Genomic DNA, 15,324 nt, shown 5'->3' with positions numbered 1-15,324 from the left:
GGATAGATGGAGGGATGAATGGATGGAGGGATGGAGGGATGGAGGTATGGAGAGATGGATGAATAGAAGGATGCATGGATGGGGGGATGAAGGGATAGAGTGACAGAGGGAGGGAGGCAGGGAGGGAGGGATGGATGGATTAATAGAAGGATGGATGGAGGGAGGGATGGGAGGATGAGGCATGCCCCCTCTTAGACCCCCTCAGCCCTCTCTTACAGGCTGACTACACCGCTTGCATTGCGTGCGCGAGTGTTGCAAAGTAAATGTAGAAATCTATATTATTAAATTGTTGCACCCATTCTACTCGCGCGCGCCAACGAGCATCTGTGTTGCCAAGGGCTAAAATAGAAGTCAGTTCGATTTGTGACGCAGATCGAGCTGAAGTCCTGCCTCTCCCATCTCCTCATTGGTTTATAGAAGCAGGTACCCACGTGGGTGACTGAAAGACGAACGAGGTCAGTGGCGGTAATGCACCTAATTTATGAAAGTTGCCAATCGCAATATTAAGTCAACAGAAGAAAAAGCCCATTAGGTGGAGAGATGACTAGAAACGATTCGGTTGACCGTTTTGTGTGGATCCATCACCCCTCTCTTAGACCCCCTCAGCCCCCTCAATCCCCTCAGGCCCCTCTTAGACCACCTCAGCCCTATCTCTGACCCCCTTAGCCCTCTCTTAGACCCCCTCAGCCATCTCGTAGACCCCCTCAGCCAACTCTTAGACCCCTTAGACCCCTCAGCCCCCTCTTAGACCCAGTCAGCCCTCTCTTAGACCCCTCAGCCCCGTCTTAGACCCCATCAGCCCTCTCTTAGACCCCTCAGCCCCCTCTTAGACCCCCTCACCCCTCTCTTAGACCCCCTCAACACCCTCTTAGACCTCTCAGCCCCCTCTAAGACCCCCTCAGCCCTCTCTTAGACCCCCTCAGCCCCCTCAATCCACTCAGGCCCCTCTTAGACCACCTCAGCCCTATCTCAGACCCCCTCAGCCATCTCTTAGACTCCCTCAGCCCTCTCTTAGACCCCCTCAGCGCCCTCTAGACCCCCTCAGCCCACTCATTCCCCTCAGCCCCCTCTTAGACCCCCTCAGCCCTCTCTTAGACCCAGGCAGCCCTCTCTTAGACCCCCTCAGCCATCTCTTAGACCCCCTCAGCCACCTATTAGACCCCTTAGGCCCCTCTTAGACCCCCTCAGCCCCCTCTTTGACCCCTTCAGCCCCCTCTTAGACCCCCTCAGCCCTCTCTTAGACTCCTCAGCCCCCTCTTAGACCCCCTCAGCCCACTCTTAGACCCCCTCAGCCCTCTCTTAGACTCCTCAGCCCCCTCTTAGACCCCCTCAGCCCACTCTTAGACCTCTCAGCCCCCTCTTAGACCCCTCAGCCCCCTAAGCCCCCTCTTAGACCCCCATAGCCCCCTATTAGACACCCTCAGCCCTATCTTAGACCCCTCAGCCCCCTCTTAGACCCCCATAGCCCCCTATTAGACCCCCTCAGCCCTCTCTAAGACCCCCTCAGCACCCTCTTAGACCTCTCAGCCCCCTCTTAGACCCCCTCAGCCCTCTCTTAGACCCCCTCAGCCCCCTCAATCCACTCAGGCCCCTCTCAGACCCCCTCAGCCCTCTATAAGACCCCCTCAGTCCCCTCTTAGACCTCTCAGCCCCCTCTTAGACCTCTCAGCCCTCTCTTAGACCCCCTCAGCCCTCTCTTAGAGCCCCTCAGCCCCATCTTAGACCCCCTCAGCCCTCTCTTAGACCCCCTCAGCCCTCTCTTTGATTGCAAAGTACCGGCCACCTATTCGTCTATTTTCTTTGAGAAGACTTCCAGGAATTTCTGCACGTTTTGTATGGGTGGAGTTTCACCTTCCTGGGTACATCACCAGGCAGTATACGTTAATAGATCCATAACAAAGAGATATCCAAACTTCTCAGCCAATAACAACTTGTTTTCAGGTTACATATCCCTCCCGTTAGGCTCCTCCAATTAGGTCCCTCACTCAGACCACTGCCAGACAGTCCTAGCATAATTCTTGCTTGAGAAATTGCTTTCTACTAAGAAGCTATTTTTTTTCTTATTATTTTTAAGACTTATAATTGGTACTTAATTGTTCCCTAGAAATGATTTGATATTGAGATGAAAATGTCTGCATTGGACCTTTAAACAATCACAGGAAGCAAAGTAGAGACAGGAAGCCCCTGGTCAAAGTAGAGACAGGAAGCCCCTGGTCAAAGTAGAGACAGGAAGCCCCTGGTCAAAGTAGAGGCAGGAAGCCCCTGGTCAAAGTAGAGACAGGAAGCCCCTGGTCAAAGTAGAGACAGGAAGCCCCTGGTCAAGGTAGAGACAGGAAGCCCCTGGTCAAAGTAGAGACAGGAAGCGCCTGGTCAAGGTAGAGACAGGAAGCCCCTGGTCAAAGTAAAGGCAGGAAGCCCCTGGTCAAAGTAGAGACAGGAAGCCCCTGGTCAAAGTAGAGACAGGAAGCCCCTGGTCAAGGTAGAGGCAGGAAGAGGTCTTCAACAGTAACCCTGCTAATGTTTCCAGAGCTTTGTTTGACTTTAGTCTGAACTCTCCTCCATGCCTCCATCCCTCCATGCCACCATTACTCCATGCCTCCATGCCTCCCTCCATCCCTCCCTCCCTCCATCCCTCCATCCCTCCATGCCTCCAGCCCTCCAGCCCACCAACCCTCCATCACACCATCCCTCCATCCCTCCAGCCCACCAACCCTCTAGCCCACCATCCCTCCATGCCTCCAGCTCTCCAGCACACAATCCCTCCATCCCTCCATGCCTCCAGCCCACCAACCCTCCATGCCTCCATGCCTCCAGCACACCATCCCTCCATCCCTCCATGCCTCCATCCCTCCATCCCTCCATGCCTCCATGCCTCCAGCTCTCCAGCACACCATCCCCCCTTCCCTCCACAACTAATAGACTTCTAAATGGCTCCATCCATCTCCTCTCCTCTTTTTTAAATGTGAAATTAATGACCTGCTCGTTAACAGGGCTAAACATGCCATCTACAGCTCTGAACAGAACACTGTTTCACAGATGTTTCTCTTACACAGGTTAAACTGAGTCAACACTGCTCTGTCCTTCTGTCACTGGCTACAACAGTGTTGAGTAATGGTCTTGGACCTTCAATCACCTAGGTCATGTGCCAATACCTATGTTGAATATTACTGGGCCCGTTGCAGGACATAGGTTTACTTAGTACCATAGGAAAGGATAGGACCACATCCTCAGTACCTATAGGACAGGATAAGTCTACATATTTAGTACCTATAGGACAGGATAAGACTACATATTTAGTCACTATAGGACAGGATAAGACTACATATTTAGTCACTATAGGACAGGATAAGTCTACATATTTAGTACCTAAAGGACAGGATAAGACTACATATTTAGTCACTATAGGACAGGATAAGACGACATACTTAGTACCTATAGGACAGGATAAGACTACATATTTAGTACCGATAGGACAGGATAAGACTACATATTTAGTACCGATAGGACAGGATAAGACTACATATTTAGTACCGATAGGACAGGATAAGACTACATATTTAGTACCTATAGGACAGGATAAGACTACATACTTAGTACCTATAGGACAGGATAGGACTACATATTTAGTACCTATAGGACAGGATAAGACTACATACTTAGTACCTATAGGACAGGATAGGACTACATATTTAGTACCTATAGGACAGGATAAGACTACATATTTAGTACCGATAGGACAGGATAAGACTACATATTTAGTACCGATAGGACAGGATAAGTCTACATACTTAGTACCTATAGGACAGGATAAGACTACATATTTAGTACCTATAGGACAGGATAAGACTACATATTTAGTACCTATAGGACAGGATAAGACTACATATTTAGTACCTATAGGACAGGATAAGACTACATATTTAGTACCTATAGGACAGGATAAGACTACATATTTAGTACCTATAGGACAGGATAAGACTACATATTTAGTACTTATAGGACAGGATAAGACTACATATTTAGTACCTATAGGACAGGATAAGACTACATATTTAGTACTTATAGGACAGGATAAGACTACATATTTAGTACCTATAGGACAGGATAAGACTACATATTTAGTACCTATAGGACAGGATAAGACTACATATTTAGTACCTATAGGACAGGATAAGACTACATATTTAGTACTTATAGGACAGGATAAGACTACATATTTAGTACTCAGAGGGAAGGACAGGTTACCTTAAAGGTGGCAGACTGAGTAGTCGATCACAACCATACAATTAGATTATAATGTTGATGTATGCTGTTTATAAGCCTCAACCACCTGTAAACTCCCCATCTGTGACATGCTGGGGTTGCAAAGTTACCTGTAATTTGCCCAAGTTTCCGGAATCTTCAGGAAATTTTGGGAATTAACAGAAAATCTGTAGCAATCTGTCTTAACTTTGGTAATATTTGCTTGAATAACTTGTGAAAGGTTTTATTCATATACTGTATAGTATTCGCTTGTTATATATTTGTTCGTATTGTCCACTAGTTTCTAGTAGATACAGTAGAATGAATGGTTCAATAGAAAATAGTCTAATTCATGAGACAAGCGTCTAGTTAAGAATGGAATTATTTTTCAATTAACTTCGCAACTCGACTTTTTTCACTACTGCCTCCAGTTTGACGCCAAAACACTGAGAACAAATATATATATTGAGAAATAAAAGTTTGTAAAAAAAAAAATACATCTGAAATTATTTTGTTAAGAACCAATGTTATTCACTAAGTTGATAGTTTTTTAATAATGTTTAACAGCTTGACGTTCTATTTTTAATTTTAAAATCATCCTCTCCAGCCTGTTTTGTGTTGGGTTTTGTGGGTGATTGTTCCTGTCTCCGTGTTTTGCACCAGATAGGTCTGTTTTAGGTTTTCACGGTTCTTGTTTTTGTTAGTCTGTTCATGTGAAGTGCTTTATTAAAGAACCATGAATAACAACCACGCTGCGTTTTGGTCCGCCTCTCCTTCAACTCAAGAAAACCGTTACACACACAGAGCATCAGAGGTGATTACAGACACCTTTTGATAATCTGAAGTACCCAAAATGGCCACCAGATGCTTTGTGACAGAGTACATGAAATCCATGAAACGATACAAACATTCTGGTAGTTTACTGGTAGACTAGTAGACCCATCCTTAGCAACCCTACATTACGTGTCATTCTCATCCATACTAACCTACAATCTCTTATAAGGGGATACCGCTGTCCTGTTTAACATGAAGGAGTGAGCGGATATAATTGTTATTTCCATCTCCGTACTTCATGTTGTGTTTTTCTCTCCTCCTCTCTCCCTCCATCTCGCTCTCTGTCTGTTTGTCTCTGGGGTGTAATGTCTTCTAAGGAGGCAGGTTGACCAGGTTAATTCTGTGTACTTTCAGCCCTTAATGTGAACCGTCTTTAACTTCACATTTTGGACGTTAGCAGAGTTTGTTGGGAACGCTCCCAGTGGTCCTTGGGAGGCAGGGAAAATAAATGCAGATCCGTAGCAGAACAGAGCGATGTGGGTTTGAGGATGGGCGCTGTAGCAGAGGCCAGAGAGGCTTGGAAAAGAGAAAAGGTTACGTGATTAACCCCTCATATCTCTCCGGAGCCTCTGTCTCCATCAAGCTCAAAGCACTTGTGCTGTTTGCAGGACTGTGGCAATCACAGCTCCCCGAATTCATTAGCACTTCAATTAAATAAAAAAAGGATGTAGCTGTGTCTGAATCTGAAGCCAATTTGGCACCGGGCCTCGGCACACAACAGACAGATGAGAAGAGAGAAAGAGGGAGAGAGAGGGAGAGAGAGAGAGAGAGAGAGACAGCGAGAGAGAGAGAGAGAGAGAGAGAGAGAGACAGCGAGAGAGAGAGAGAGAGACAGCGAGAGAGAGAGAGAGAGAGAGAGAGAGAGAGAGAGAGAGAGACAGCGAGAGAGAGAGAGAGAGAGAGAGAGAGAGAGAGCGAGAGAGAGAGAGAGAGAGAGAGAGAGAGAGAGAGAGAGAGAGAGAGACAGCGAGAGAGAGAGAGAGAGAGAGAGAGAGAGCGAGAGAGAGAGAGAGAGAGAGAGAGAGAGAGAGAGAGAGAGAGACAGCGAGAGAGAGAGAGAGAGAGAGAGGGAGAGAGAGAGAGACAGCGAGAGAGAGAGAGACAACAAGAGCGAGAGAGAGACAGAGAGAGAGAGAGAGACAGAGAGAGAGAGAGACAGCGAGAGAGAGAGAGAGAGAGAGAGTGAGGGAGAGAGAGAGGGAGAGAGAGGGAGAGACAGCGAGAGAGAGCGAGAGAGAGAACAAGAGAGAGAGAGAGAGACAACAAGAGAGAGAGAGAGACAGAGAGAGAGAGAGAGACAGAGAGAGAGAGAGACAGCGGGAGAGAGAGAGAGACAGCGAGAGAGAGAGACAGAGACAGAGAGAGAGAGAGAGACAGAGAGACAGCGAGAGAGAGAGAGAGAGAGACAACGAGAGAGAGAGAGAGAGAGAGAGAGAGGGCTCTTTCTTTTTGTAATTCGGCCTCTAAACAAAAGTGACAGGATCTATCACCACCTAGGAGCAGCAGGGGGATTCACCTGAGCATCCAAGTTATATAACACAAGTCTTATTATAATTAGTGTCAGTTTTAATCTGCTTTTAACCGGGTCCACATCTGTGCCTCGTTGTAGGAAAAGAGAAATTGGCAGTGATAATGATAGCCCCTCGTTCAACCCTGCTACTCTAACCTACGCATGAATATTTCAAGGGGAGACAGAGGACAAAAAACACAGGATTTAATTATTGTGAATTAGGATGTGGCATAGTGATGTGATCTCTGTTACCTGTATTTAATGGCGGGATCAGGGCCCATGCTTCCTCGCTGACGGGTTGATCTCTCACATGCATGACTGTCGACCACAGCGAAAACCAACACAGTAGAGAAAGTGTATTTTTATTGTTTAACCTTTATTTAACTTGGCAAGTCAGGTACAAACAAAATTCTTACATACAATGACGGCCTCCCAAAGCCGAAAGTAATTATATATTATGTTGTTCTGCCCCTGAACACGGCAGTTAAACCACTGTTCCCAGGGCGTCACTGTAAATAAGAATTTGTTCTTAACTGACTTGCCTAGTTAAATAAATAAAGGGAAAATACAATTTGGTAAAAGACCAAGTCCATATTACGACAAGAACACCTCAAATAAGCAAAGAGAAACGGCAGTCCATCATTACTTTCAGACATGACGGCCAGTCAGTCCGGAAAAACTCAAGAAAGTTTATTCGGTTGCAGGTGTAAAAACCATCAAACCGTGAAACATGGAGGAGGAGGTGTGATGGTGTGGGGGTGCTTTTGCTGGTGACACTGTCTGGGACTTATTTAGAACACAAGGCATACTTAACCAGCATGGCTTCCACAGCATTCTGCAGCGATACGCCGTCCCCGCTGCGCTTACTGGGAATATAACATATTTGTTCTTCGACAGGACAATGACCCAAAACACACCCCCAGGTTGTGTAAAGGGCTACTTGACCAAGTAGGAGAGTGATGGAGTGCTTCATCAGATGACCTGGCCTCCACAATCACCCGACCTCAACCCAATTGAGATGGTTTAGGATGAGTTGGAACGCAGACTGTAGAAAAAGCAAGCCAACAAGTGCTCAGCATATGTGGGAACTCCATCAAGGCTCTAAGGAAAAGCATTCCTAATGAAGCTGGTTGAGAGAATGTCAAGAGTTTGCAAAGCTGTCATCAAGGCAAAGGGTGGCTACTTTGAAGAAACTCAAATATTTTTTTTTATTTTATTTGGTTACTACGTGATTCCATATGTGTTATTTATTCTACAATGTAGAAAATAGTAAAGATAAATAAAACCCCTTGAATGAGTAGGTGTGTCCAAACTTTTGACTGGTACTTTATATATATATATATATATACACACAGTTGAAGTGGATGTTTACATACAGTTAGGTTAGAGTCATTAAAACTAGTTTTTCAACCACTCCACAAATTTCTTGTTAACAAACTATAGTTTTGGCAAGTCGGTTAGGACATCAACTTTGTACAAGTAATTTTTCCAAAAATTGTTTATGGACAGATGATTTCACTTATAATTCACTGTATCACAATTCCAGTGGGTCAGAAGTTTACATACACTAAGTTGACTGTGCCTGTAAACAGCTTGGAAAATTCCAGAAAATGATGTCATGGCTTTAGAAGCTTCTGATAGGTTAATTGATATATTTTGAGTCAATTGGAGGTGTACCTGTGGATATATTTCAAGGCCTACCTTCAAACTCAGTGTCTCCTTGCTTGACATCATGAGAAAATCAAAATAAATCAGCCATGACCTCAGAAAACAAATTGTAGACCTCCACAAGTCTGGTTCATCCTTGGGAGCAATTTCCAAACACCTGAAGGCACCACATTCATCTGTACAAACAATAGTATGCAAGTATAAACACCATGGGACCAGGCGGCCGTCATACCGCTCAGGAAGGAGACGCGTTCTGTCTCCTAGAGATGAACGTACTTTGGTGCAGAAGATCTCTTTGTTTCTTGGGACCTAGAACTAGCATCTCTGTTAAGTCCGAGTTTAAAAGTTGAACATTTGCCGCCCTCCACTTCCTTTTGTCTGACAATGACCCCAAACATACTTCCAAAGTTGTGGCAAAATGGCTTAAGAACAACAAAGTCAAGGTATTTGGAGTGGCCATCACAAAGCCCTGACCTCAATCCTATAGAACATTTGTGAGCAGAACTGAAAAAAGCATGTGAGCAAGGAGGCCTACAAACCTGACTCAGTTACACCGGCTCTGTCAGGAGGAATGGGCCAAAAATTCACCCAATTTATAGTAGAGAGAATTATTTATTTCAGATTTGATTTCTTTCATCACATTCCCAGTGGGTCAGAAGTTTACATACACTCATTTAGTATTTGGTAGCATCGCCTTTAAATTGTTTAAGTTGGGTCAAATGTTTCGGGTGGCAGCGAAACATTCTCTCTACTCCTTGTGGACTACTTCATTCTCTCTACTACTTGTGGAAGGCAACCCGAAACATTTGACCCAAGTTAAACAATTTAAAGGCGATGCTATCAAATACTAAATGAGTGTATGTAATCTTCTCTCTACTATTATTCTGACATTTCACATTTTTAAATTAAAGCGGTGATCCTAACTGACCTAAAACAGGGAATTTTTACTAGGATTAAATGTCAGGAACTGTGACAAACTGAGTATAAATGTATTTGGCTAAGGTGTATGTAAACTTCTGACTTCAACTGTATATGCCCCCCTTTGGATGACATCGTTTACACAACACAACACAACACAATACAACACAACACAACACAACACAATACAACACAACACAACACAACACAACACAATACAACTCAACACAACACAACACAACACAACTCAACACAACACAACTCAACACAACACAACGCAGGTATCCCCCCCCCCCCCCCCCTCGGAGAGAAATATCCACATGACCAAAAAAAATCCCAACGAAGTCAAAACAGTTCAGAGAAAAAGGGAATTGATGAACCGATGAAATAAAATACCAATATGGAGGCTTCTCTGGCGTGTAATGCCACTCTCCTCTTCTCTAATTACATTTAAAATAGAAGAGGAACTATTTTTGGTATAACACTCATAGTGCCACAGAAGCACTTCCCAGTTTATCTGGCCTGTCAGAGCGAGTGAATCACAGACTAAGACTCTATGAGGAAACAGCCAACAGGGACTGACTGATCCCATTAAAAACACACAGGGACAAACGAAACACTAATTAAAAAGGATATTATTTTTTACATGATTTAATTTCCGTACTTTCAAACGTAATGAATGTGAAACGACAAGGATACTATTTTTAAAAATATATATAAATACAGTACACATCTGCCACCACTAGCTCCTACAGGACAAGCTAGGAACTAGGATATAATTGGGTCAAAGTAGTGTTGTGGAATGATTTTTGGTAACTGTAGACGTAATGAATGTACCCTAGAAACGCTTTAAAAGTCAAGCTTTGATTTTTTGTTGTTGCTCGGTATCCCATTCTGTGGTGGGGGATAAAAAAAATGTGTTTGCAATGTGCCTGTCTTATCAGACATTCATTGAAAGAAAAGTGGTGTATACAGGAAGGAAACGGTTCCTGAATCATGGTGATTCTGTCTATCGTTCCTCTGAGCGCTAGCAGCACAGTACGACACATAGAGACAGCAGCAGTAGTTCTCTGTATAGAGGGGTCTGGGCTATTAGACAGTAGTTGTCTGTATAGAGGTGTCTGGGCTATTAGACAGTAGTTGTCAGTATAGAGGGGTCTGGGCTATTAGACAGTAGTTGTCTGTATAGAGGGGTCTGGGCTATTAGACAGTAGTTGTCTGTATAGAGGGGTCTGGGCTATTAGACAGTAGTTGTCTGTATAGAGAGGTCTGGGCTATTAGACAGTAGTTCTCTGTATAGAGGGGTCTGGGCTATTAGACAGTAGTTGTCTGTATAGAGGGGTCTGGGCTATTAGACAGTAGTTCTCTGTATAGAGGGGTCTGGTCTATTAGACAGTAGTTCTCTGTATAGAGGGGTCTGTGATATTAGACAGTAGTTCTCTGTATAGAGGGGTCTGGGCTATTAGACAGTAGTTGTCTGTATAGAGGGGTCTGGGCTATTAGACAGTAGTTCTCTGTATAGAGGGGTCTGGGCTATTAGACAGTAGTTCTCTGATAAGAGGGGTCTTTGTTTTTAGACAGTAGTTCTCTGTATAGAGGGGTCTGGGATATAAGAGACAGAGTAATCAGATAGCTTGGTCTTATATAGTATCATCCCTGTTTCACCCAACATATTCTCTGCAGGATATTGATTGTTGTACGCCAAAACATGGAACGTACTGGGTAATTATTTCGTTCTCCTGTGATTTTTTTTTTTAAACAATACATTGTCATTTCATAATACATTTTCAGGCGTGTTTTTTTTTCCACATTGTGGCTTTTTTTGAATACTGCCAGCTGTCAAAACGTCAACAACCTGTGTTTATAGTAGCCTGTGTTTATAGTAGCCTGTGTTTATAGTAGCCTGTGTTTATAATAGCCTGTGTTTATAGTAGCCTGTGTTTATTGTAGCCTGTGTTTATAGTAATCTGTGTTTATAATAGCCTGTGTTTATTGTAGCCTGTGTTTATAGTAATCTGTGTTTATAATAGCCTGTGTTTATAGTAGCCTGTGTTTATAGTAGCCTGTGTTTATAGTAGCCTGTGTTTATAGTAGCCTGTGTTTATAGTAGCCTGTGTTTATAATAGCCTGTGTTTATAGTAGCCTGTGTTTATAATAGCCTGTGTTTATAGTAGCCTGTGTTTATAGTAGCCTGTGTTTATAGTAGCCTGTGTTTATAGTAGCCTGTGTTTATAATAGCCTGTGTTTATAGTAGCCTGTGTTTATAATAGCCTGTGTTTATAGTAGCCTGTGTTTATAGTAGCCTGTGTTTATAGTAATCTGTGTTTATAATAGCCTGTGTTTATAGTAGCCTGTGTTTATAATAGCCTGTGTTTATAGTAGCCTGTGTTTATAGTAGAATGTGTTTATAGTAGCCTGTGTTTATAATAGCCTGTGTTTATAGTAGCCTGTGTTTATAATAGCCTGTGTTTATAGTAGCCTGTGTTTATAGTAGCCTGTGTTTATAGTAGCCTGTGTTTATAGTAGCCTGTTTTTATAATAGCTTGTGTTTATAGTAGCCTGTGTTTATAGTAGCCTGTGTTTATAGTAGCCTGTGTTTATAGTAGCCTGTGTTTATAGTAGCCTGTGTTTATAGTAGCCTGTGTTTATAGTAGCCTGTGTTTATAGTAGCCTGTGTTTATAATAGCCTGTGTTTATAATAGCCTGTGTTTATAGTAGCCTGTGTTTATAGTAGCCTGTGTAGGAGTAGTACAGATATACAGGGTGACGTTGTTGTCAGAGGTGAGATGTAGCCTTATATCTGCACCTAAAACCACGTGAGAACACAACGACATGTCCTACTCCAAACTGAAGTCGATTCCCACCCACGAGATCGGTTTAAAAGAACGAGAAGCCGAGTGTCAACTTCATCGGTATGACGGTGAAAGTTGACGAGGGTATTTTCCCTGAATGAAAACAACAAATTAAAGAGGTTTACATCTTTATGAAATGTTACAGTGTTAAAGTGTTGTTTATTTTTGTCCCGAGAGTAAATCACGTTTTGGAATTCCCACCAAATGCTCTTAGGAACCAATTGTATTTTCTATTACAATGTAATGAATATGTTACAAAACTACCACATGACTTGATAATATATATATATTAGGTAAGGAAATGTTACTACATCTAACTAAATTACCATCTGTATCATAGTACTAATCTCACGTGTAAAGGTTGTCTCTTTCTTGTGATTTCAGCGGAGTCATACAGCGGTGTCATACAGCAGCTTCATACAGCAGCTTCATACAGCAGCTTCATACAGTGGTGTCATACAGTGGTGTCATACAGTGGTGTCATACAGTGGTGTCATACAGCAGCTTCATACAGCAGCTTCATACAGTGGTGTCATACAGCGGCTTCATACAGCAGCTTCATACAGTGGAGTCATACAGCAGCTTCATACAGCAGCTTCATACAGTGGTGTCATACAGCAGCTTCATACAGCGGTGTCATACAGCAGCTTCATACAGCGGTGTCATACAGCAGCTTCATACAGCGGCTTCATACAGCGGAGTCATACAGCGGAGTCATACAGCGGCTTCATACAGCGGCTTCATACATCAGCATCATACAGCAGCATCATACAGCAGCATCATACAGCAGCTTCATACAGCAGCTTCATACAGCAGCATCATACAGCAGCATCATACAGCAGGTTCATACAGCAGCATCATACAGCAGCATCATACAGCAGCATCATACAGCAGCTTCATACAGCAGCATCATACAGCAGCATCATACAGCAGCTTCATACAGCAGCTTCATACAGCAGCATCATACAGCAGCTTCATACAGCAGCTTCATACAGCAGCATCATACAGCGGGGTCATACAGCAGCTTCATACAGCAGCTTCCTACAGCGGAGTCATACAGCGGAGTCATACAGCAGCTTCATACAGCAGCATCATACAGCGGAGTCATACAGCGGAGTCATACAGCAGCTTCATACAGCAGCATCATACAGCGGAGTCATACAGCAGCTTCATACAGCAGCTTCATACAGTGGAGTCATACAGCAGCTTCATACAGCAGCATCATACAGCGGAGTCATACAGCGGAGTCATACAGCAGCATCATACAGCAGCATCATACAGCAGGTTCATACAGCAGCATCATACAGCAGCATCATACAGCAGCATCATACAGCAGCTTCATACAGCAGCATCATACAGCAGCATCATACAGCAGCTTCATACAGCAGCTTCATACAGCAGCATCATACAGCAGCTTCATACAGCAGCTTCATACAGCAGCATCATACAGCGGGGTCATACAGCAGCTTCATACAGCAGCTTCCTACAGCGGAGTCATACAGCGGAGTCATACAGCAGCTTCATACAGCAGCATCATACAGCGGAGTCATACAGCGGAGTCATACAGCAGCTTCATACAGCAGCATCATACAGCGGAGTCATACAGCAGCTTCATACAGCAGCTTCATACAGTGGAGTCATACAGCAGCTTCATACAGCAGCATCATACAGCGGAGTCATACAGCGGAGTCATACAGCAGCATCATACAGCGGAGTCATACAGCAGCATCATACAGCGGAGTCATACAGTGGAGTCATACAGCGGAGTCATACAGCGGAGTCATACAGCGGAGTCATACAGCAGAGTCATACAGCAGCATCATACAGCGGAGTCATACAGCAGCATCATACAGCGGAGTCATACAGCAGCATCATACAGCGGTGTACCCACTGGAAGGAGGACAGCAAATGATTCACAGCGAAAAATAAATAAAAAAACGATTTACCTCCTTTGTGTGTAAATGAACTACAGGTAAAAGAACTACAGGTGATTTGTATGTGAGGGAAATAAAGAGCCTCCGAGACAGATTGGTACGTATAGTATAGGACTCGCTGACTGCACCAATAACATACATATAGTAGTGATCGTATATTTAACCCAACTAAAACGGATTATTCTCCTAGCTCGTTCATTCATCAAAACAGTTCTCCTTGCCCCTCAGTGAATGATTGAAACGGACACACAGGGATATATATATATATTAATAAGCTGCCTGGTGGTCTGAAGACTGTTAACAGATAGTAGCGATCCAATCAGGTTCCCGTTGTCATGAATAGATGGACTTCCTGTCTGTCTAATGTACTGACTGTTAGGTCAACTTAAATGGCACAAATTATTTTTTCCCAACAGCATTCCAATGCTCCCTGCTAAAATAACTCAACGATATACTGAACTAAATGTGATTTTTATTTATTTTTTAAATGTGTTGCAATTTGTACAAGTTATCCTAATTTAGAATAACATATCTATAGTACTAAACATAAGATTAACAGTAGCGTTGGTGAGATATATAAATCTATTTTTTAATATGGCCTTACAATGGATTCATATAAATTCCTTTAAGTCAAGCTTCTGTTTAGTTATTATGTCGACCTCTTTGGAGATCGCAGTTTCTAGCCGGAGTGTGTGACACACACACACACACACACACACACACACACACACACACACACACACACACACACACATTGGAGCTTATTACAGCCTAGACTCTACACACCCCGCGTGCGTATCAGTACTCATTAGCCAATCGTTGTGAGCGGCAATCAGTGCCAAGTGATAATCAATGTGTTTTTGTGACTCTGTTAGGCGAACTGGACATAAATATTGTGCCCCCCCCCCCCCCCCCCCTAACCCCCCCCCCCCACCCCCCCCCCCAAAAAAGGGTTAATACAGTCAAGCACAGGAAGAAAGAAATGCTTTGGACATGTCCACAACATGCGGCTCACTATTATCGTTAAATGAGGTGGGCTGGGACCACGGCCATATGGATTTCTACTTGCATAACGCTGTGATTGATGTCATGAGAGGGGTCTGTGTTTTGAAGGGTGGATACTGTGAAAGACAGAGAGGGGCGGAAAGGGGAGTCCACGCTCAATTCTGTTTCTTTTTCCGGATCACATTTTTAAATATGTAGGGGGCAAGGAACAGTGAGATTAATTTAATTGATGTGGTTCAAATGTGATTCGTAGTGTTTTTAAAAAATGTATTTTTTTTGGATTTGTGAAAAGCAGGAAGTAGGCTATTTCGGCTATTCACCCACACTATAACTACCACAAAAAAGCACATTTTGAAATATT

This window comes from Oncorhynchus mykiss, unplaced genomic scaffold (assembly GCF_057628025.1).
Source record: "Oncorhynchus mykiss isolate SJ-2025 unplaced genomic scaffold, ASM5762802v1 scaffold103, whole genome shotgun sequence".
NCBI classification, from domain to species: Eukaryota; Metazoa; Chordata; class Actinopteri; order Salmoniformes; family Salmonidae; genus Oncorhynchus; species Oncorhynchus mykiss.
The sequence above is the reverse complement of the archived record's forward strand: the minus strand, read 5'-3'. Positions refer to the sequence as shown.